The sequence below is a fragment of the Corvus kubaryi genome, unplaced genomic scaffold, assembly GCF_017639235.1.
Source record: "Corvus kubaryi isolate FWS band 111438036 unplaced genomic scaffold, C.kubaryi_AGA036_p1.0 37397, whole genome shotgun sequence".
NCBI lineage: Eukaryota > Metazoa > Chordata > Aves > Passeriformes > Corvidae > Corvus > Corvus kubaryi.
This window is the reverse complement of record NW_024581136.1, coordinates 2920301-2945366: the sequence shown is the minus strand read 5'-3', so window position 1 is coordinate 2945366 and position 25066 is coordinate 2920301.

Here is a 25066-nt window from a genome sequence, read left to right as displayed (position 1 = left end):
CCAGGGCACAGAAAAAAAAAATCTGTATAAGAAATCAAACAAATATTTTCGTGCTCTTCTACATCAATAAAGACAAAAAAGAAAATATTTGAGTAATAGCAAGGCTTCCCAAGCCTCCTTCTTCCACAGCAATAATTATCCTTCTGTTTTCTTCACAAACCCGCTTCTTTAAATTTGCAAAATTCACACCAGGATAAATGCTATCTTCTTTCAAAATTACAGGTGTAGCAAGTATCTGTCTTAAAGAGTTTGTCTCTACTTTTAATTTCTACTATGATTATAACTAGACTAACAAACAGCAGAGCATAACAAACAAACCATTACAAAACGGTTTCCCTCTAACTTAGAAAGTACTAATATGAACTGCTGTTCAACACAGGAATTTTTTGCCTAATGACTACTTTGCCTCTGCTTTCTTTGTAAAATTGCAGGGTTTATAATTAATTAAACATGATAAATATGTTCAAAAAATAAAGGAAGAACCCATAATACTGGAATTTTTAAGTGATAGACAATGGAGTTTATCCTAAAGTTCTCAGTTCTTTGGATTTAAAGTTTGTAAAAATGTGTGGATTTCTCAATTTTCCATTGCAATTTCTTAGTTAGAATTGTCTCAGGTGTTTTCAGATTGAATTAACTGGAAACCAAAGATATACAATCGATGAAAGGGAATGAAATCCAACCCACCAGAGATCTTTATGCTGTGAGCACAGAGCAATCACTCAAATTCCTCTAAAGACACCGAACACTTCAGCCACACAAACCCAACTAAGCAGAAGAGATCAGCTCTCGTTTTCTCTACCAGCATTAACCCGCTGTATGAGATACCCAGGAAATATGAAGAGCTCAGCAGCTCAACTGGACAATGAAGCAGCAGCTGTCAGATACTTTTCACACAGTTTCTGGAAGACAAAGTGACTCGTGGCTGGCTCCAGTCAGCAGGAAAACACTGGATTAGAGGTCATTTCCTCTCCGACCAAGACGAATACCAGCCTCTGGCATTTGCTCTGGTCAGACTCTGATGCTTGTAATTAAACTAATTTGTTCACAGTAAGCATCCAGCCCTGCACTAGTGGACAAGTAGGAGACACAATGAGATGCCTTCTGTTTTCACATGACAGGACTCAGGTGAGATACTCCTCTCTAACGACGGAACACAAGTTTAGCTTCTTTTCCCGCCTTTCTTGTGAAAGACATTCCCTTTTTTCTGTGCCATCCTAGGTAAAAAAGTCTCCAGTTTAAAGGACTATTTCACTCTTTCTGCAGAGCATCTTCTCAGGAAAGAGAAAAACATGAGACTAAAGGCAAAAGTAGTTTCAGTAAATAAGGACAACATTAATAAACGAAAATCAGTGTTCACTTAGAACTCCAAGTGAACCAAGTACCAAGATGGAGTTGTTCAAAACCAATTGAATGAAAAAAATGAATAAGTTAGAAAGGGCCCACAGTGGCACTCAAGAATAACTTTTTTCAGATCCTACAACCTAACAATTATTTGTTGGGGTCCTTAACATACAAATCTGTTCACTGCATTTTATCAGGACAGTCTTAGCAAAGAGGTGGACTACAAGCAAAATTTGTCGCCTGTATCACAAAGCACAGAAGTCAAATAATACAAAGAAGTTTCCAATAATTTTTGAAAAGTATATATATATATATATGTATTACATATAAATATATGAAAAGTATATATATACACACATGCACATGAATATGAAAGCTGGAATCTTGGACAGATTGAAGGAAGAACCATAGTTATCATATAAGTCATCCAGCAATGTCAAGATCAGTCATTCCTGCTGTCAGCTTTGACAAAACTCACACTACAGGTTAAGATCAGGCAATTTATCAAAGAAGTGCCCATCAGACAATCATTATGATGGGGTCAGAAATTTCTCTGCAAACCATCATTATCACTTAGTGTATCAGTCAGCAATCTGAATACTATCTAAAATATCAGACACTGATAACATGGTATGGCAGGGCCTTCAACCAGCAAACCATGGTGATAGCTTTGAGTCATCAACTATTTCATATTTCCTTCTGCTCTCCAAATATTTATGTACCTTTACATTCCCAAGCACTCAGAAGACCCATTGCTGATAGCAGATAGACAGCATAATCTATGTTAATTTGTTGCAGCAACACAGAAAATGGAAATAGGAGCTAAAATAATCAGGATCAAACTTTATATGCATAGTTAGGAGCAAATTGTGGAATGAATGTTTAATCCGAAGTTTTTCCATTGTAGTGAATGGATGGCAGTTAAGAAATTGCTTCTGCCCATCACTTGCTGCTGCTGCTTTTGAAGCAAGAATTGAACTTTTCCTTTCCTGGCAACACTTGTAGACCCTGTCAGGCCAATAATTGTTCCTACTGTTTGCTTAGACATTTGACATGGCAATTCCTGCTGTTGACCAGACACAAAGAGATTTGAATTTAATTACCAGAGTGGGTGCAGGTAAAAACTACCCTGCTTCTTGATGTAAAAACTGCTGTATCACCATAGTCAGATTGTTTCAATCAACAGGAATTCATAGCACTTTACCTAGAGATAATTGAGAATGTCACAGAACACTGGAAAAAATATTCACATGAGAGACCACAGACACAGCTTGGAGTAAAGGAGTGGATACAACATTTACAGACAGATTGCATAAGGAATTCAAGCACACACACTTCATCCTTCAACTGGAAATAGATATGAAATATATTTTAAAAGGAACAAATGCAATCAAGTTGACCCACCCAATTTTTTGTACAAAAATTTCTCATAGTAGTTAAAGAAGGTAAATACCATTTTCTTCCTTTTTACAGATGGAGAAATGGCAGGTAATGTCACTTGCCAAAAAACACACAAGGTCGTAGGAGCCTGGAAGGAAAATGGGTGGGACTTTCTGATCTCCTTCAAATTAATAGGAATCTCATGGACTTAAGCAGGTCCAGCCTTTCCCTGAGAATATATCAATCTTATATTCAGGGTACTATGATGTTGCAACATTACACAAAATAATCTTCTAGTGAGCTGCTAGCTTTATGTAACCAACCATGCAAAGAAAGAAGATTAAAAATTGAATTAATACTCAAGTTTTAATCATACCAGCAGTCGCTACTGTCACATAACAGCAGCAGCACAAAGGGTGAGAGGGGGCACAGTTGTAACTGTGGCAAACAAAAGGCAAGAAGTGTCTTTCTTATTCATAAGTAGATTAGTGAAAAATAAACCACTTAAACACCCAAAGCCTGCTTTATGAACTCGGGCATTTATTTACATAAATGCTAGATGGCTGCTGGTATGAATTCTTTTCATCTGGGTTATTTAAATGTGAGGATCTCTAGCATGAAGGGCAAGCCACCAGGACAAAACATTGTGAGGCTCTTCTTTTAAACCCATATATGACTGATTGGGAATTCACTAAAAGCTTAGGTGAATCTGACAAAACTGAAGTTGTAAGAGAGAAGTACCAAAGAGTCCAGTGTCACACACTATTGGTGGTCCTTGTGCTACAAAAGACTCACACTAAAACATGGCTTCAGTCCATCCAATAAAACAATGGAATCTGAGGTATTCTATAAGGGAAAAAGACTTTTCATTCAACAGAAATGACTTTAATTTTATAGTCAGCTTAAAACAGAATATTACCAGCCTTAATATTGGTCACAGAGAAAATATAGATCTTAATTGAAGTGTTTTAGAATTGCCTCGTATGTACAGAGAAGGTTGTAATTTGACCATTTAAAATACTTCCCTCACTGGAAACACACCAAGGACCTTCCTTTCAGGGAATGTCAGGAATGATCTGAACCTGCAGGTTAGTGTTCCTGAGGATGGGAAACAGAGCAATAGTACATTCCTTACTGACTTGTGAGGAAAGGGGGAAAATGAGAAATAGATCCTAACTAGGAAGGAAAATTGGATTTCTGCATGTGATGCCAAAGAAAGGTATAGAAAAATACCTCATCAATATTTTCACCAGAGAGGAGAATTATTTCTTTCCATTGAACGAAAGTGATGATTAGCTGTCTCATGGAAGGTGTTTCAGCAATCATATTCACACTGAGCAACAGCAAAGAGCCTGAGAGGCCTGGGGAAATAAAAAGGCAACAATAGCAGCCCCACACACACACTTGCCTGAGTCTCTTTCAACCGTTTCACAGTTTTGCCCTGTGTAATCAGTGCCCAGAAACAGACACTCCAGCACCAGGGGAGGAAAGAATGGGAGCTGAAACACTCTTCGGGGAGTTGAAAAAAATTCTTGGTGTTTGCAAATGCCTCAGCCTCTAGATCAGACTAAATCCAGACTAAATATCCAACATTACCCTATCCTATGCTGTTACCTCAAGTGAGATGTGACACAACAGTAAAGAACAAGGAAACCAGACTCTAGGAGAGGGAGGTGAGAGCATTTTAGTGTTATTTCCAACCCCTTGATTTCAGTTTCTATTCCAAAGATTTTTTACTATAAAAGAAAGTCCCTGCCAAAAGCCATTTCCGGTAGAAGAGTTTCAACTATTTATGAGCATCCAATAGAGCAAATTCCACACAATTCTTCCTGTACTTCCAAAGCCGCAGGAATCATTTTTATGATTTTGGAAGGATTGCATTTATGAGGCTAAGCATTTGGATTTTTACCCTATCATATTATCATGTAGATTTTCTCCATAACCCAGCCATGCCAGGTATAGAATACCCTTAATGTCTTATATAGCAGCAATGGACAGGAATATGAATTTTTCTTTACTGGAAACTAATTTGGGATTAATTTTGTCATAACTTTCCCTCAAACAAACATAATGCAAAGTGGGAGCAAACCACACAAAATCAGAATTTGGCCCTCTGCATTCAGAAACTGAAAGACTGTTGACAACTTTCACAACTCTAAATTACCTGTAAATAAGAATGATTTGTCAGGAATTTGTGATGATTCTCATTAGAAGTAAAAGTACAAGGATCAAGAGCACATGTCATCCTTGCACAGGAATTAAAATGAGTAATCATGCATAACAAAGATTAATTCATTAGTTTTTTGAGCTTGACTGATATGAACACATGGTGATCACTATTACAATGAACTGAACTCAGCGAGAACTTAGCGATGGAAGGAGTACAGACACTGCACCAACAAATGGGAAATCACGCAAGAGGTTGCTTATTTATGAGAAGACTGTAGAGGAGGCAAAACTTTATATGCTCTATTTTTTAAATACTCAATTTTTATTCAACAAACTCCACTATGCCACTGACTGCCCGATGATTTTTTCTTTATATTTTGTACCCACACCCTATGATTCTTTAGAGATGACAAGGGAAACATTAAATTAATGATAAATTTCAGTAATCAGGTGAAATAAAAAAAACCCCAAACATTTAGAGCTATTAATGTTAGTTTTTTCCAAATCACTGTTTCATATTGTTTAAAGACACGTCAGAGAAATAATTAAATTCTCAGTACTTCTCTGGAAGTAGGAAATGAAGTCTTCAAAAAATAGACATTATATCATTACCTATGCTTAAAAAATACAATAAATCAACTTAATTAAACATTAGGCATAAAGTTCTCACATATTTAGGCCCCAATTCACGTAGTATCCATTACCTTGGTGCAGCAGACTGGGCCTGCCACTGACACTGGAAATAGTCTCCTGTATTTAGTGACTCCGACTAGGAGGTATTTGTTAAGTCAAACTCTACTGGTAATTTCAGGCCGGAAACATATTTTCAACAATATATGGATTCTGCCAAGATTAATTTTTATCCAAAATGAGAATTAAGAGCAAAGGAGACTTAGAAGAAGCAGAATTTGTCCTTGAGATGGGGAAGGATTCCAGAGGTGCTCTGATTTTTCATTCCCTGCACACCCATTTCCAGAGGCCAACTGCAGCCTGATCAAAGGCACACAGAGGCTCCCACGATCTCATTCAGTCTTTTTAAATCATGGTTCAGACAAGCACCTATTAATACACAGGGAAAAAAAAAAAAAAGGAGCAGTCACCTCCTTTTCATTTAATTAGGTCATGATTATTCAGCTTCACACAAGAGAAATCTTATTGCGGCAAAGAGAGTTTTCTATTAACCTCCTCCATTCCTTTCTAGCAGTGCATTCAAGTTGTATGTAAATTGATTGCATTCCTCAATGTCACAAGCTATTACAGAGACAGGAAAGCAGGCAGGAGTAAAAGATGTCTGTGATTAGACTATTTAGAAGAATAATTTATAAGACTACCATATCAGCCTTCACACTAGAAGGGGAATGCCTGACACTATATGCCTAAGGTTAGGAAAGGATATTATTGAATGCTTGTCCATTATACAGGTTTTTTCTGATGCTTTTTCTGAGGCATCAAAGATAAACCAGATAGACCAGTGGTCTAATGAAACAATACAGCTTCTTTTAGGAATGGGGAGAAATTATGCTGCTCTTCATCCTACTATTTCAGAGTCAAGAAGCCAAGTCTCATTACCCTTTACAGCTATATCTATAAATGCTGCTCTTAGTTCTTTGTATTCAAAATGAGAAATACTTTCAAGCAGTGTTTTCACACTGGCCCAGTTTTCAAATACTTTGGGGTGGGAGGCTAATCTAACCTTAGAAACTAACGAAGGAGCTTTGCAACTGGTCACTTCCAGCAGAAAAGTAACCTTGGTGATTTTGAAAATAATCGATTACCAGAGTACACACTGAAAGTCTGTCTATGAATACAGCCTGAAACAAAACTTTTTTGTATTACCTCATTTTTTAAGATGATCCAAAGCCTACTAAAGTCAATAGGAAGATCCATATTGATTTTAGGAGGCTTTGAATCATGCCTAAAATTGCTTTTTCATTACACTTCCATCCAACGCAGTAAAACAAATCCTACAAATCCTACAAATCAATATATTTCTATAAACACAGCAGTACAAGAACGAATTATAAAAAGTTATAACACAGCTAACCAAGATTTGTACACATAAGCAACAAAAAACATTACTTCTTCCTGGGGTTAATTATCTTTTCACAGTTCAAAAAGGTAATCACCTTAAATTACATTGGTCTCGCTAATACTTTCTTGAATAATTCTGAAATTTTAAGGTAGGAAATTTATGTAGAGCAATTAATGTATGAAATAGTTGTAGCAAAATTAAATCTACTCAACATTTTCTACTTCCTCCAAAAGATAACATTTTACACATAATTTATTACATGAATAAATATTTTGTCAAAATTGGGAATAAGATGCTTTTCCCATTATCTCTGCAGAAGTTTTGCATTTCTGCATGGAACTATTTGCAAGGAGAAATTATCTGGGCTTCAATATTTTGGTGGTACTTGTCATATGCCTCAGGTCAGGAGAGTTTGGATTCAGCTGCCTGTGGGCTGAGTTCACTCAATCTCATTGTGAAGATAAATAGATGCACTTTCATGCACTTTTTTTGGAGGGAAAGCTACATGTAAATACTTCTTGTGACCCACAGCCTAGACACCTTTCTCTCTGTAATTTTTTTTCACAGTTTTGTTTCTTCAAACATTAAAGTTATTTCTTGAAAACAAAATACTGCCCTATTAGGGAAAAACATAAACTTTGGAGATATAAATGCAAAACGTCAGTTGGACAAGCAAGCAGGAATCCAGACTAGTTTGAAAAAAGAGGCTACTTTTAATTTGCAATCCTTACAATTTTTTGCAAGCAATTAGGTCAAAGCAGTGCATTTCATCTCCTTTACAACTGCTCAAATAGATATCCCTCTTCTTGCACACCCTTTCCCTTTTTGAAGCATTTCTGGTGCTTGGCTTTTCTGCCAAACTATGGCTCTGCCTATGGGACAAAAACCAAACTGACAGACCATCCAAAGAATGAAAGAAACCATTGGCAGGAAGTTCTGATATCCTTGAACTACTGAAACAGTGTAGAAATAAACACTATCCAAATTGCAGCTATTATATGAAAACATGTTATAAGAAATTGTCCTCTTAAACCAAGACTCAGGACGTGTTGATTCTTGGGGTACAAGAGCTATTCTAAAAAGTAATCAAAATCATAGGATGCGAAATAAAATAAAATAGCATAGAAAATAACAAGTTGAACTGGAGAAATATTAAAGAAGTGATAAAAATATCACTTCTTTAATAAACATGTAATGCAGAGCTTTGATCATCATGCTGCAGTGGCCTTTTCCTAACAGTTCCTTCATTAACATCAATGTTATTGCAGAAGGAAGAAAGACCTTCATTCACATTGGCTTTTTAACTGGCATTAGAAAGTGTTTAAGTTTCCAGTACCCAAATGGTTCTACAGGAGAGCTGGAGAGGGACCTTTGACAAAGGCATGTGGTAATAGGACAAGGGGGAATGGCTTCAAGCTGAAAGAGTAGATTTGGATTAGATATAAAGGAGAAATTCTTCACTATGACGGTAGTGAGGCCCTGGCACAGATTGTCCAGAAAAGTTGTGGCTGCCCCATCCCTGGAAGTGTTCAAGGCCAGGCTGGACAGGGGTTGGAGCAACCTGGTCCAGTGGAAGGTGTCCCTGCCCATGGCAGGGGGCTGGAATAGGAGGAGCTTTAAGGTCCCTTCCTACTCAAACCATTCTATGATTCTATGAAAATTGGTTTTGACAGCCTCAGTAGGCTCACATGGATTCTCAAACCATTTCTAAACTCCACATCTAAAATCCAGAAACCATTTCCCAAAACAAGCCTCAATATGGCAGAAGCAAAGCTCTTAACAAGAATCCACACAGTTAACTATACATTTTGTTTAATTTACCACACAGTTACCCAGGCCTGGTCTTTTTCATAATGATTGCTCAAATATATTCACAATCATTACAGCTGGCACTCAGGTAAATATTTCCTTAATTTGATATCAATCTACATGGAAAGACAGAATGTGTTACTCTGGTAAACTACAGTGTTGGTTATCAGAAGAATTTGTCATTCCTAAGACAAATTTTTGTACTTTACTGATCTAGAGAACACAGTGATAAGGAAGCTCTGAAGTGGTTATCATTTGGATAATATTTGTTTTATCCTTAGTCATCCAGAGATAAGATGAAGTGCCACAAAAAGAATACTTGCTATAATTTAATGAATATTGTGATGATAATTTTTAGTATGACATTTTTGTAATGAGAGCCCATTAATTTAGTTGCAGATCCTTGGAGGAATAGATCGAATCAATTTCTAGATGAGTCTGCGCCTATCATGGAGAGAGATTCTTGTTGGGACTTTAAATGCCACAGATCCCCTCTTGCTCTAACACTCTAACCTACATTTGGGGGAGTCCCTTTGGAGAACCCCTTCTCAGATAAGATACCAAAGAGGAAACTGCAAAGTTTTGGCACTACCAGCCCAAGTCCAGCTTCAGCAATGCTGTTTCCTCTGAAATATCTACAACACCTCAAAATGCATTTAGAAATCCACCCTGTGGGAGCTCTCAGTATTCAAATATTGAAAGTGCCACAAACCAGCATGCTCAAAAGGAATGAAATAATAGTGTTTAAAGCCAATAACATAGAACAGTAAAGCAAAACCAACATCCACACATATAACCAGGAAGCTCCTCCGCACCAAGACAGCATTTACTAGCACCAGACAAAACAAGTTCATTACCTTCTGCTTGGTCTTTGTTTCTGTTTCAAGGCCCAGCTACACCAATCTCATCTCTTCCCTGATCCCGTCCGCATTGCACAGCACATCCAAGTCTTCCTATTGATTCATTCCAAACCCCTCACACACCATATCCAGTAATGTCATTCCTCATCATGCTGCAGCAAGAAACAAACCCTCAGTTATTTCTTTATAGCTCAAGAAGCCGTTATCTATAATTACAATACATCTCAGGCATTACTTTTTTGAGCAGATGTAGTGTTTTAAATTTGGAAATTTATAGATAACAAAAATGCTGTACAAAACAGTACAAACTTAGCCCCTTCCTATATGCTAAATAATCATAGGAAAATGACACAGGGAAGAGAGTCATATAACATCTCTTTCCAAGAATAGCCACTGTCTCTTTCCCCACACACAGCATCTCGTTATTCACTAACCACTCTCCTTCTGCAGGATGCAGTTTGCTAAGGATTCTATTGTTGTATCTGCTCTTGAAAAAGACTACTAGAAGAAATGAGAAGTTTCTCGGGTATTTATTACTCCCATGAGTGTATACAAAATAAATATACATTTATTTTTGCTGTCTGCCAAAATGCAATGTAAAATCTGCACAAGTTCTTGTGACTCCTTTCCACCAAAATCTTTTACTTTGCAAATTAATGATGAAGACATTTTAGCATACCTCTTTCATGTGAGTAAATTTAAATCCTTTATGCATTTTTATCCCAGTTTAAAAAGGATTTTTTGATGTATAGCCTGACACAGACTGCAAAGTCATTCAACTTTATAGCTAAACCATGAGAGGGATATGCAGGAAATTATTCCTAAACTGGTCTGTTCTGGGTTTGCGTAGCATAGTCCAAAAAGTAAATTTAACAGTATATAATGGTAAGGAGATAAATGTTGAGAGTGAAGAAAAAAAGAAAAAGGAAAATAATTTTAAAAATGAAGTAAACTGTAATTGTACATGTGTTCAAAAATTATCTCTGTAAGGATGAATTAAAAATGTGACTGCAAAATGAAGAATCATAAATGCAGCAATAGAGCAGGTGTTGCAAAGTTTATTAGGAAATCTCCTAAATGGTTCCATAAAAATTCAATAGTCCATTGTATGTAAGACAACAAAATCATATTTCATGGAGAGCTGTACTCTTGCCATTTAATTATTGGACAGTACTGCAGTCTTCTCAGAGCAGCTTTCAGACCTGAGTTTATAATGAGCAGACAAGAGTGAGGAGTTCCCTCTCCACTGTATTTAAGAGATTTCACGATAGCCAAAGGAAATTAGAAAGCATGGTATTTTCATGAAAAACACTTTTCAATTACCTTTGTATCCAAATAATGTTGCATTCATATTCACAGTGTTGCAAAGCCATTACCTAGACTAAGTAAAATGAACACAGTATCAGAACTTAATTGGATACAGAAAATTGGAAAGTTCCACACCACAGTTGCTGAATAAGTAGAAATACATAAAATGAAAGGTGCAGCTGTTTCCTGAAAGCCACTGTAACAACAGACAGTGCTTGTAAAGGACATGGAAGGGTCACTGAGCTCAGGACAAGGTGAGCCCTGGGCCATGCTCACTTGGCAATCCCACCCCAGTGCATCAGGCCTGTTAGCACCAGTTCACAGCAACAGCCAAGGAAAGCAGCTCTCCTTAACCCTTGCTAAAGCAGAGCTCCAGCAACAGACTATCTGTACGTTTTAACTGAAGACAACCAGTAAAAACAAGAGTTAAAAGATGATTTTTACCTAAGATCAAGGTGAAGGTTTAAGCACTTTTTGATTGCTGAAGCTGCTCTTTAGGGTATTGACATGCATCATTTCAGACAGGTTTTAAAAAATCATAAGCCTTGTTGTATGTGTTCTGCTTTATATTTTATTTCAGTTAAATATATGTACCACACACACTGCATTCCATATTCTGCACAGAAATAAGCACAACAAAAGGAAACTAAAGTCTGGCTTATTTGGTTATATGAGAAGGTAAAAGGAGAAGAGAACAGTAAGAATCAAGACTTACATTATTCATTGACATGGGCTAAGGTGTGAACTTAGACAAGATTCTGTGGTTCAAAGGAACATCAGGACTTTAATGTTGGCTGTGTCAAATACCCTCCACCTTTTTATTAAAGTTACAGAACCAGAAAGACTTTTGAATTTTGAAAGTGAAACTTTCTTCAACATTAGAACAAATTTTCTAGAGAAAATAGAAATATTTGAAAAGGCTCTACTCCTAGACTGATATTTCCATTTCCTTTTGACTCATTTTCTACTCTAGGAACTTCTAGTGTGACAATAAACTCTTCACAACTCACACAAAAATCTTCTAAATCCAAGACCCTCAGAACTGTGGGACTATCTCCTTGCTGCTCTCAGCCAAGCCCTGGTCTTCCTGTTGGTCTTCCTCACTCCTCAGTAGTTCCTGGGAAAAACAAAGTCCTTTTCCCTCCTGTTGAGTCCACTTGACCCAGCTTACAGCAACGAGCACAAGGCAAGCAGCCAGACCACCCCTTACTGCTCATCTACAGCCCAGGAAGAGAGCATGACCCAACTGGCTCTCACACGTGTGGAACTTCAACAAAATACAAACACAGAAAGAGTTCACTGGAGTTAACATGCCGTATACAGGGCCTCTGTGCTTATAAAGGAATGTTTTATGAAGTGGAGGACATGAGACAGCTTTAGGAATAGAATTTCATGATAAAATTTCTGTGTTAGTGGAAGTCTTAATAAATCTCATGGCCCAGGAAATATTTTCCAGTCCCATGTACAAGAAACCATGCTGAGAGTTTTGAAATCTAGCTACAAAACCTGGGCACCCTGTCCATATTTCCCAGAAGTACAGAATAGTGGGGTTGGGAAGAGACTTCCAGAAGTCATCTAGTAAAATCCTATCATGCAAACAGAGTCAACTGCGGTAAGTTTCTCAGTTATGTTTTTAATATCTTCCCAAATGGAGTCTCCACAGCCTCTCAGAGCAACCTGTCTCATGTTCAATCACCATTCCAGTAAAAAAGTGGCTTTTTTATGGGCAGACAGAGTTTCCTGTGCTTCTGTGTGTGCCCATTGATTCTGACCTTGCCCTTGTGCACCACTGAGCACAGTTTAGCTCCATCTTCTACATATCCTTCCATCATATATCTGTAAAAAATTAAGAAATTCCCACCTGAGCCTTCTCTTTTCCAGGCTAACCCATGCCAGCTATCTCAGCCTCTTCTCATATGAAAAGTTTTTTAGCCACTTGGACTTACAAAAGGACATTTGGGAAAAAAGGAAAAAAAAGAAAGAATCTGGTTTGGACACCATTCATTTTGGGTAACGCAAGTGAAAACATTTTGTGCTTTTCATCACAGGAACAGCTGTACAATATTTGCTGCCTCAATTCCTTCAGTGCTCCAATTAAAGATTGCATAGATCCTGGGCTGGAATGTGTGGAAATGGGAAACGCTGGGAATATAAAAGATTACCAATCCCCTTTAATTTATGCTTTCAAATGCTCAACACAGGGCTATAATTGCAATTTTAATCACATGTGTTCTGTGTGTGCATTGAATACCGAGGTCTCCATGTGTCAGCTAGCACCCAGTAAAGCTGCAGGGATTTTTTCCACTTTAATGTATTCATGTTAACATGTAAAAAGATCCATTTTAAAGGTTCTGAAAAAAAAGAAAATTGACAGCTTCAACTATAACTATCAAAAACAAGTGGATATAAAATTCCAGCTTGCCTCTAATGGCAGGGTACTTTTTTGTGTTGCCTTCAAACACTTCAAAAACAACCTGCTCAAGGTGGGTGGCAAACTGCTATTTTATGCCCTATGGATAAGTGTCACAAGGGATGCCACCAGATTAGCTAAGCAGGTCTTCTGGGAAGAGCTGAAAGTGAATGCATATAACACCAGGTTTTTGAGAGTTTTATTCTGGATTTTATGTCTGTTTTATGTTGTCACTTTTAGTAGGGACAAGACTTACTTTACAAAGCAATTTTTGTGTTTCGTAAAGTCTTATTTTGAATGTTTAAAACCTTCAAATACCTGAAGTGTTCTGCACTTCTTGTTTCAATTTCAAACATATTTTCTTTTATTGTAGTGTGGTAGCAATTTTGTCACCATTATTTAAATAAAATGGCAGAAAACACAGGGTAAAATGCTGCTTTCTGGGACTAAGGGTTTCAGAGGCTGATCCTAAGCTGTTTCCAAACTGACACTTTCACACTTGCTGTGGAAACACTGAGCTGAACACATCTATAACCTTGAAAGTGTCTCAGTTACGTTTAGGCTTAAAATACCAACATCCAAAATGGATACAAGTATTGTCAGGAATTAAGAGATGATTAGTTGGAGAAGGTCAATAACATTTCACCATTAACCTCCCCCTTTCCTAAAATATAACCAACCTCACATATAAATAACATAAACCAGTCTTAAAGATAAGAATAGAGTCAGGATGTAAGATTCATCCCAGCCATGGCAACAAAATTTCACTGAAGATAATGAAACTGGATGATTGCAAATCCTTTTGGGAGATCAGAATCTCATCCAGTATTTCCTGGCAAGAATTAAGAATTAAATCAGCAGTATAAAAACCATTCAAATAAATCACATATTGAGAAAATGTAATCATTAAAATGGAAAAAAATATTATTTTATTTTAAGACATCAATAATTTATCTAGCAATATTTTCCTGCAAGTATTAACCATGAATATTTAATATGTACATGTGAGCAATTTATAAACAGAAACAAAAATGAAAATGTTTAAACAGTCCTGGATGTGCTGCTATAAAGAACCAAACTGAATCATATCATCAAGCCAATAGTAAATTCAACAGCTAGAAGCCTACTCTTTATGAAATTGCACTCCAGCTAGTAGAGCTTGTAAGTGCATTTTTGTTCAAGTGTATAGTTTTATCTATGCAAAATATTTTGCAGTTGCATTTATTTCAATTTAATTTCTTTTGGAAATATTTTGAGAGTTCTCTCTCCCCATACAAAAGGAAGACAGAGAAATGAATAGCTCAGATTTGCAACCCAAAATAAACTGCTTCAACAAAATTCTGTTTTACAAAAGCATACCAGAGGCCTTTTTTCCATCCCAACAAGCAATGTCATTATCTGTCTCCTCGGGCACTGCCACCAGGCAGCAATAAAAGTATAAGTGGATCAACTAACCTGACATTTAGTTTAAAATCATTTGGAAGCACCTAAAAAAGGTGCTTCTCGCACAGGGCCTCTTCAGAGGAGCTGATCTCCAGCTGTGAGCAGTATCAGAGATGACCCCACCATCTGCCTGATCCTGGAAATGCTACACTGGAATAAACTCAGAATAAGTCAACTGTGATTAACACTATCCAGCCCATTTCATGTCACAACAGCAGCTACATCTAGTTCTTCATTAAAATCTGCTTTCAGCACCTCTATTACCTAAAGCTCCATCACCTCTGTCCACCATTGCCTCCATGCTGGTTACACTCAGCTCCTCTCCTGTTCCATGGAAGGACTGACCATTCCTGATGGTTCTTTACTCATAGCCTTGCCTCACTTGGCTCCAGCTTGTGCTCCTCATATGTTCCTCCCTTCCTTCCCCTCAAGGGAACGGAAAATCTATCAACCTGGATATTATTATTTACATACAATTCTCTGATGCTGAATTTGATGGCATTTTTATCATTAGACTATCATCAGGAACTTGAGCAAACTCTTCATCTGAGTTTATAGCAAATCAGTCTTTACATTACTTATAACCATAGAGCTAAAGAGAAAAGTTTATTTATACAACTGCACAATCCTAAATTTTCTGTTCCTTTTAGCCCATGGCCAGTCAATGTCAGTCCCTCTTTCCCCACCAGAGTGGCAATGCCAGGGCACTCTCTCCAGCCAGGATCCGAGGGCTTTCATTAACTTTACTGCTCTGACAACTGGCTCACATGCTCACACTTCACTGCCTGGATTTTAAGATGACTCCTGAAGTGGTGTCATCAGAGAATCCAGTGCCAACAATCATTTGGCCCATAAAACCTCTCTCAGTCACCAGGAGCAGGAAGGAAGCAGTTTGAAGAGGATGGCTTCCCAAGAGATAAAGTGAGAGTTATCTACGTCATTACTCTCTACATCACTCCTCCTGAGTGGAGGATTATGCACTCCTTGAAACACAGCTGCAAATACCACAGGTTAGAAAGACAAAGGATGTCTCAGCCAGTGCTGGTGGGGGACTGGCGGCTCAAGAAGCAACTGTGTTGAAGCCAGGAGGATTATCTGCTGTCTTTGGGGAGAGAGAAAGTAAAGGGGAGATGTACCTGTGGTATCCTGGTAGCTGAACTTCCCACCACCTCTACGTCATGCTGGCAGATGTGACTGGGACCTTGTGTCTCAAATGTTCAGACAGTTCTGCTAGAAAAGAGATTGCTTTTATATTGCTGGAAAGATTGAAGTTATTTCTTTGTTCCCCTGCCTTTTCTTCTGGAGTTTAATTTCATTTCTAGTTTCAGGTGAAAAAAAACTCATGATCACAGGATGTGCACAAATGTGTCTGTAGCTGTCTTTTGGTGCATCTGTTCAAGCCTTCTATCTCCTCTCCAAGTTTTGAGCACATTATTTCATTCCAACAAACACCAGTAATTCAACTGTGAGGCACAAATATTCAATGAATCAGGCTTCGTGAACCCTTCTGCTCTCAAAATCACTGATTTCTCTTTGGTTTGGAGTGAATGCTAGACAGCATTTTACTTTGCCTGTGCTGTTTTCCCTCACCTTGTCATACACATCAAGAAAAGATGGTGCCACCAATCTTGAGAGCAGACAGGAAGAGAGAAAATGAGCTCTCAGCCCTTCTTTTTATTGAAAGCTCAGATGCAGCAAAAATATCCAGAAGAACACAGTTATATATCCAGTTAGAAAGTAGAATGATCTTAGGACACACTACCAATTTATCACAGGGGTTTAGATTGACTTTCTTACAAAATCTGTATTCATTCTACTAATCAACTAAAAATGCACAGTGGCCCCTCTAGATTCTAGGACAGAATTTTAAATCAAAGATTGTATTAGCTGGCCAACTCATTTTGGTACTCAAGAAAACCCCGGAGACAGTGACCAACAGTCCTTGCTTCATAAGCAGAATACTTAACCCAGGAAAAATATCTGTCCTTGGAAAGCTGATCACACATAGCCATAGATTATGAGGACAGAAAAGGGCACGTGTACCAAAGTACAGATATGTTTGCATCCCGAATTCTGAAGCAACCCTCAAAAACCGAATACAGAGCACCTTTCAAAAAGACAGCCTCTTTTGATCCCAAAACATTATTTCTGTTCAAACTATTAGTTTAGAAGGCAGTCCAGAGAGAGAGAGAGATTTAGACACCAGAAAATAAACCACACAATATTTTTTCAGAACACTTAAGACAGAGTGCCAAATTTTCACCTGGCTCTCACAGTGAATATCACAGATCTTGATGCTGCATTTCTCATGAGTTTACAATCACACAGGATTTTAACTTTGTCACACACAGAGGAACTCTCAAGTTTTAACACAGAGTTCTACAAACATTGTTAAGCCAATAGGCTGCCCTGTTCTATTCACTTGTAACAACAGACAACAAGTACTAAATAGGTGAAGAAAAACAAATGTGTAAATTCATTGGAAAAACAAATTTCCCATAAGAAAGTAGAATAGCAGAATGAAACTCGGGTTTTTACCTTGTGCAATAAGCCATTTTGTCCAGCTCTGGTTAAAAAACCCACAAACAACTGTACCTGCCCATTGCCACATACATACAAATTAAAAAATTACAGTTTCTCACTGTTTTGAATACAACAATTTTTCAGAGTTGATCTCAGCAGAACAGTAGGGAGACAACTAAAACAAACCATGCAACAAATGTAAGGCTACACACAACAAATATGTTGCACTATCCACTGCACTGCTTTCTGTATCTATTATTACTTTAATTGCTTTTATTCCTGCTTTCTGCCTATATTTATAGTACCAGCATATATTTTTGCCTTTCACATTTCATATATTTCTTCATTCACACTTCATCCACATACTTATGGTACTTTACTTTTCAGACTGTTCCAAAATGATCTCCCTGTCCCATGCTCTCACCTCTCCTTACAAAATGAATTTAATTTGAAATGTTACAGCCAAGGAAAATTAAAACAGAAAAATGAGAAATTGTGGAAAAGATGCAGAGGTCTCATCCAACCCTAACAATTCTGTGGTTCTATTTTACAGCTTTAAGACTGGATGTTATTTTATGACCATATCACACAAACACTACTGAATGCTTACCTTAATTCAGGGCAAGTTTGGTTTATCACATGATACCCACTCACAACTGCAATAGAGTTTAAGGAAAATTCTCAACATGCAATTTACTGGCTTGAGAGGCTTAAACATACCCTATAGCTCTTAGTAACTGGGAAAAAAAGTGTTCTATTTTTAAAGATAAAACCCAATAGATTTTCAGCCTTAGGCACAGTTAATCAGATTCTGCAATCCACCTGTCAGTCGATGTAGGTCATTGCAGTTGTACTGATAATTATTCAAATTAATACATCACATATATTGAAATGTATTTATTATTGTTTAATCATAACTATTTAAGATAGCCCCATCTACACAGTTTTGTTGGGTTTTTAAGATTGCAACAGAAATATTACTGAGAGAGAATCAGTATAATTATTAACCAGATTGTTAAAGTTTCATCCTGGTTTTAAAGAAGCTACATTACTTTTCATGTTTGAATAACTTTTGCCTAAACTAGAATTATTTTGGTTTGTTGTACCTTTTTAAATTTTCCTCACAGTCTTCCAGTGACAAAGTAATTCAATTCATGTAAAGTTAAAATCCAATTCAAACATATTTACAAAGCTTCATATTCACTTTCTAATAGAGAGCTGTTTTTATAAAAAAAAAAAATTTTATAGTGCAAATAAAAGAGCCTAAAATTTATCTTTTTTGCATGACCATGACAACATTCATGCACATACCTATGAAATGGGAGTAATCAGAATTACACTCCCTCTCACACGGCTTTAAAACACATGTGTTTTAAAGATACTTCTTTTATTATTTTTTCCCCTGGATTTCAGGCAACTGAGAATCCTGCTTTTCAGTATTTTAAGTTATCATTCACTAATGTTAGGAAGAAAATATTTTCCCAAAGACTGATAATTCCAGCTTTGAATAAGTGCAGAAATTAGTGAAGGGAGGCAATAAGAGCACTTCAGCTCCTGCCTTCCCCATCTCTGGGTGCTGCAGCACGCACATGGATTTCCCGTGGCTGTGTCCCTCTGCCCATCCCTCTCTCCATGCTGGGCTGTGCCCCCACACAATGGATTCTGGCCTCAGCACTGAACTATGGAGGGTCCTCCAGGAGGCACACAGAGATGTCCCCTCAACTACAACAGCCCTGAACTGCCCCCCCCCCCTTCTGCCTTCCACTTCTGGCTTCCATTCCCTGAGTGTCTCCAGCTCTTTTGGCTTCCTCTTAGGTGAAATTACTCCATCCCCTTTGTCCACCTTCAGGAAAGCTTTTCACAACCAGAAAGCTCAGTGTGCTGCAGGATATGCCAAGACTGTATGTCTCCTACATGGGGCGTATCTGATCTCATCTAGAGTAAAACTCTCGGTTCACAGATATAATCCTTTCCCACTGCCAGTAATAATCACAAAGTGCCCCTTCCTGGGAGGTCAACATGTGAAACAGTGGCAAAATGACTGGACAGCTGCAGAAAGGAGTCCATGGAGATGCAAGGATGTCAAGACAACCTGATGTGTGGAAAGCCCCTGAATGGCAGTGCCAGAACCTGGCAGTTGGAAACCCAGTTCCGTACAGAAACAGCCAGGAGGGCTGTGCTAGCCATAGGTTCCCAACAGAAGAGGTCCTGCTCCATAAGGACCAACAGCTGGGGAAACTTGGGAGCAACAGCCCAGGGAGCTGCAGTAAATTAGATTTACTGAAGGCACACAGTAACACAAAGTAACAGGGACATAGTCCTGAACACACTGGCTTTGAACATGCTGTTCATTCACGGGTTTCTGTAAGGATTTCTGCATCCCCCATGGTCAGCTGTTCTCATACATTCATTTAACTCGTGGCACGTCTGACAGCTCAAAGTCTTTTGCTGATGTTCTGTACCACAAACAAATCAAAACTTCCTTCCCGATTTACTGCAGCCACAGTGTTTTGCTCTGCATGGAAGAATAACCCTTATACAATGTATTGTATATCTACAGCATATGAGTCTAAAAATATATTTCCTTTCCTGTCTGATTTTTCGCTAGATACCATTATTGTTATTATTATTATTAGTTTCTGCCAGGGAACCTTCCTCCTACCTTAAAGTCTCTACAAAACAGCCTCAGTTGCTACTGCAGGAGAGTTCCCTCGTGTAAAGGTAATGTGTGCCAGCATAGTTGCATCCATCTCCTGAACACAAAAAACAAGACAATTAAAACAAGAAGAACATTTCCCTCCCCTAGCACAGCTGCAGCCCCATGAGGAAGTTTACAACACTGTTCTGAGGGGTCTGAACACTTCCTCTCCTCAGCCAGCACACAGAGATATTCTACGACATAAACCAGCCTGCAAAGTGGGGATCTTGTTTGCAGTGAGGAAAAGTTCCTTAATCCACCTCTGAATATTTAGTGTTAATTCCTTATAATAAATTGGTATAGCTGAGTAAACCTTTAGTAAATGTTACAACTGTACCCATGATGTCTGTAAATTCCTGCTCCTCTTCTCTGCTTTTTCTCATTAATAATTTCTCGTGTTGTTGCTTCTCCTCGCCTCTGTTCCCAAGCCCTCTTTTACAGACTGTTTTGTTGTTTTACAAGACTTAGCCATCTTTCCCAAGACTCAATCCATTTTCACATCAGCTACACTAATTGGCAACAGACCTGACACATTTCTTGATTAGAAGTTAAAACACTTAGAACAAAGCTCTAAACCTTTAAAAAAGAAAAGGAAAAATGCAGTAAAGAAAATGTCCTCAATTAAATACTCTTTAAATGGAATTCTCCGGCAAGCAAAAGAAGATGGAAACCAAATTGTGAAAGACCACCCTGTTGTAGTGTTATTTAAATCCCTGGGGGTTTTATTTAAGAATCTGAGTGTTCTGAACTATAGTCTCAAAGCATTTCAAGCTTTTAAAGATATATAATATTTGTTCTATTGCCATGTAAATAGTTTCTTCAGATAACTTCAAAGCAGTACAATAGTAGCTCTCTTGATAAAGATGCTGGTGCTGTTTAAATGTTATGATAAAAGTTATATCACAAGTTATAATAAAATCTGTATCACATGAGGTTGATGTAATTTCTTTGTTGATTTGTAACTGAAAAGTTAGCAAAGGAAAGTACATGAGAAATCATAGTTTTGTAAATTTGGTATTGCTACATAGATGTAGCAGCACTTTGTACTGATGCAAAACACAAATGAAGGCTGGTTCTTTCTGCAGCTGACAGACAGTAGTATTGCTTTAGGAATGGTGTCTGGATGGGCCATCATTTTGGTCATGTTATTATCACATTTTCCAAAATTTTGTACTGTGTTATAATATAAAGTAAAACCAGCTAAAGAAAAAGAAAATGAAGCCCTTAAATTTCGAAGTTGAGTTTAGTCAGCTTATACGCATGCTTTGTGGAGGGTTTCTTTGTGGAGATTTTGCTTCTCAAAACATTTCAGGTTTTATTCTGATTAGCAATAAACCTGGTGGGGTTTGGTTTATATTTTTTTATCGTTGTTGTTTGTGGGGTGGAGGATAGGGTGTGAACAACAAAAAGCATCGCAAGGAGGAAAAAAACCAAAAACACCCCATTAACAGATTGACCTAAAAAATCTTATTTTTGATGAGTTTTATGTCGGGTTTCTTTAAGCTGTAAATGAGTGTGACTCCTGTTTTTTACATCATCTTCCCATCTGAGAATCCAGACCAAAGAGTTGGCACTTTTGGATATCCCAAGAGCTGGCACAGGGTCTGAGCTGTGTCAGTTACACCCCCATACACATTCTGTAGGACTGTGTATGTTTGATCTAGTCTCAAATGGAGACATTAATTCTTCAATTCAAATCTGATTTAAATTTGTTTCATGCATCTAAAGACAGTGTTCATGTTGGCATCTTTGCAAGCTTAGAGTCCTATTAGATTAGTTAAATGGTTTGCTGGTTTATTTAAATATTTTCCGTATATTCCAGACTGCCAGAGGAGGGAAGTAGCCAGAGGCAATCCCACGGACAAGGACTGAAGCAATAGGTACATATCAGTCTGATTTTTCTTGCAAAGGCAGTGCAGTACAAACGCTCCCTACTAACAGGAACTTGCAAGTGCACAAGGTCAGGGCTTTGCAGACCAGCTCTGAGCATCTGCACCTGGACAGGAGCTGTTTGGTAGCAGCAGTGCCACAGCAAGGGCTTGGGCAGTATCAGGGAAGGAGAGGAGGTAACAGGTAGCTACACTTCTGACTCCAGCCCTTGCAGCAAAGATCCATCCCCTGAACTGCACCCATGGAAAGTTAAGGTGTTCCTTAAAAGAAAAGCAAAGAATCCTCAGCACCACATGCTAAGAAACTGTAAGATTTCTTCTTGAAGGGAATTCACTGCCTGGAGGACCGACACTAATACAGATATTTTGGACCATGACAAAAATATAGATACCTTTTTTTTCCCCCAAATTGGAAGATACCACACGTGCATAACGATGAGAAATGTGTTGCAAAGTAAATTATGTGAACAAAAAAGTCAAATTGCATGAGCAAATGCATTGAAATGAGCAGAAAATGGCTCAGTTAACACCTCTCCTTCCTGCTCTTTTAATTGCTCCAATCCCTAAAACATGTCTTCAGCACTACAAGAAAAAGAGTACTAGTTAAAACAATGCTGAAAGGACCCTCTTAGCAAGATTTTCTGAAGTAATGCAAAAATAAATATACTAGAGAGAAAGCTTGTTAGACTTTAGAAACAAATTTAGTAAAGATAGGCCACAAACCAGCTTCTACATTAGGAAAGGTATGATATTCTGACAGTTTCTGCATTAGGAAAGGTGGTATATTTTCATTAATTCTACCTAGCAACTACAAGGAGGGTTTTTCAACAATACAATGAAATGTATTGAAAAATAGATACTTCTCTGGTAATATTCTTCACTGCACAGCTTTCTACTCTAACATAAACCAGAATATGTTCCTCCATGTCTCAGGAAATAGAGGAACATGATTTGCATAGATATATAGATCTGGCCACAAAGCAGTTATTCAACCTGTTCTCTGTGATAACCAGTGACAGGATCTGAGCAAATGGCACAAACATGAGTCAGGAGAGATTTTGGCTGGATATCAGAAAAAGGTTCTTCCCCCAGAGGGTGGGTGGGCACTGGAACAGGCTCCCCGGGAAAGCGGTCACAGCACCAAGTCTGACAGAGTCCAAGAAACATTTGGGCAACGCTCTCGGGCACACAGTGTGACTCTTGGGGATGGCCTTATGCAGGGCCAGGAGCTGGATTTTTATGATTCTTGGAGTCCCTTCCAACTGAGCATATTTTGTGACTCTATGATTCTACTTCCCATAGATACACAGCAGGAAAGCAGAGTTAAAAGTCAACAAAAGGGTAACAGAGAAGCCAGACCACTGTACAAATGTGCATTCTCCATGCAGAATTATTCTCACTCTCAAGCTGAATATAAATTCCCATAGAGAGTGAGGGATATAACAATAAAAGCACTTTGACTTCTAAGATGAGGAGCCTACCTGTTGAGTAGGGAGCAGATGTTTGTGTGTTCAAAGGGACACATTGCTGTTGTTCACTCCTCTGGTGGAGAGAGCTTTGCCACAGCTCCAGTTTGCCAGGAACTTGAATTTTTGGAGTACTTTCAGTTTTCTTTTGATAATCTGCCCCCTTAACAACAAAATGGGGGCATGGAGAGAGGAGAATGGCCTTGTTATTTGTTATTTCTGTGGTCATCATACTTGGAGACCCTTCAGAGAACAGTTCTTACCTTTCTCAGAGGTGCAGATGACAAAACAAAAAGGAACTTTTCCCCAAAGCATCCAAATTTAAGTACGATTTATGCACATTTCCTGTGTGCTGTAAAATCTCTTTTCCTTTTCCAATCATTTTAATACACACTTCATTTCTCCCATCAAAGAGGACTCTTAGAGGCAGGTGCTTAGACATACCCACCACAGCAGCATCCTGTGGCTGACATCATGCACTCCTAGCAGGTCTCAGGACCACCAGATCCAGCTAGTCCCAGAACACACCACGGCATGAAAACTGGCAATGTAGAGGAATAACCACGAAAAAATCCTAAAAAATACTACTATAAAAGTAGCAGAAATGTAGCAGAGTAGAAATGTAGCAAGTCCTTTCAAAAAAAAAATTTATAAACCTTCCATTTATTTTTGAATCCTACCTCTTTAGGTAAGAAGGTGCCAAAGAAGCATTTGAACACTAAATCAGAGATGCTTACGCTGGCTGCTGTTGCTCTTTTTTCCCCATCTTTTACTATATATATATATATATACACACACACACACATGCAATCAGGAAGTGGAGAGTCACATCTCATAAAGGCTGCTGAGTGCCAATAAGAACTCTGCTATTTGGATGCAGTTCTCAATTTCCTGAATCTGCAAAACTAAACCAGTAACCTCAAGAGACAGTCTGCTTTGGGGGCATTGCCAGCCCAGCAGAAATCATGCAATCTTGTGTCACTAGCCAGTTTTATAGTGGTCTGGTTCAAGGTTGTTGGTGCTTTTCCCCTGCTTCTGTATCACTGAGGATGTAGAAGTGCAAAAATGGGAACAAAAAATAAAGGGCAGGGAAATGGAACACTTTTTTGGAATGTCAGATGTTGGTTCACATTAGGTTTGAATTGGGGTATGAGGGACTGGTTATGATATTATTTCATCCAAGCCATTGAATTTTATTTTCTGTAAGGATAAAAGAAATGTTTGAAACAGAAATTATCAATATGTTTTCCTTTTTATGCCCGCTCAGACTGTTAATTATATTGTGAGAATTTTCTACTCTTGCTATAGTGAAATCTCTGCCATGAGTACTTTTCCCTCACAAATTTGGAAACAAGATATTGTAGAGGACTTGGGTTTGGCTTGGGTTTGTTCAAACTGAAGTTGGTTGAACAGTTCTTACCAATTTCTACTGTGATGTATTATTATTCCTGTGTTGGACACCACAGAAGACTATCACTCATACATGAATTTTAAACACCGATGTTTATCAACATTCCTTTCAATTAAGTGGTATATTCTCTGGTTTCTGCTTTTCAAAGCCTCCATTTACAATTCTACAACAAAACTAAGGAGAATGCTGTGCTTTTGTTAGAATTACACCAGATGGTTGATGTAAACCTGGAGGTACAATCTCATTTGCCACAAAATTCTTTAAGAGTTTTCCATATAGATATCAGACAAACGGTACTAATCCTTCCAGTGCTCTTGGTGTGTG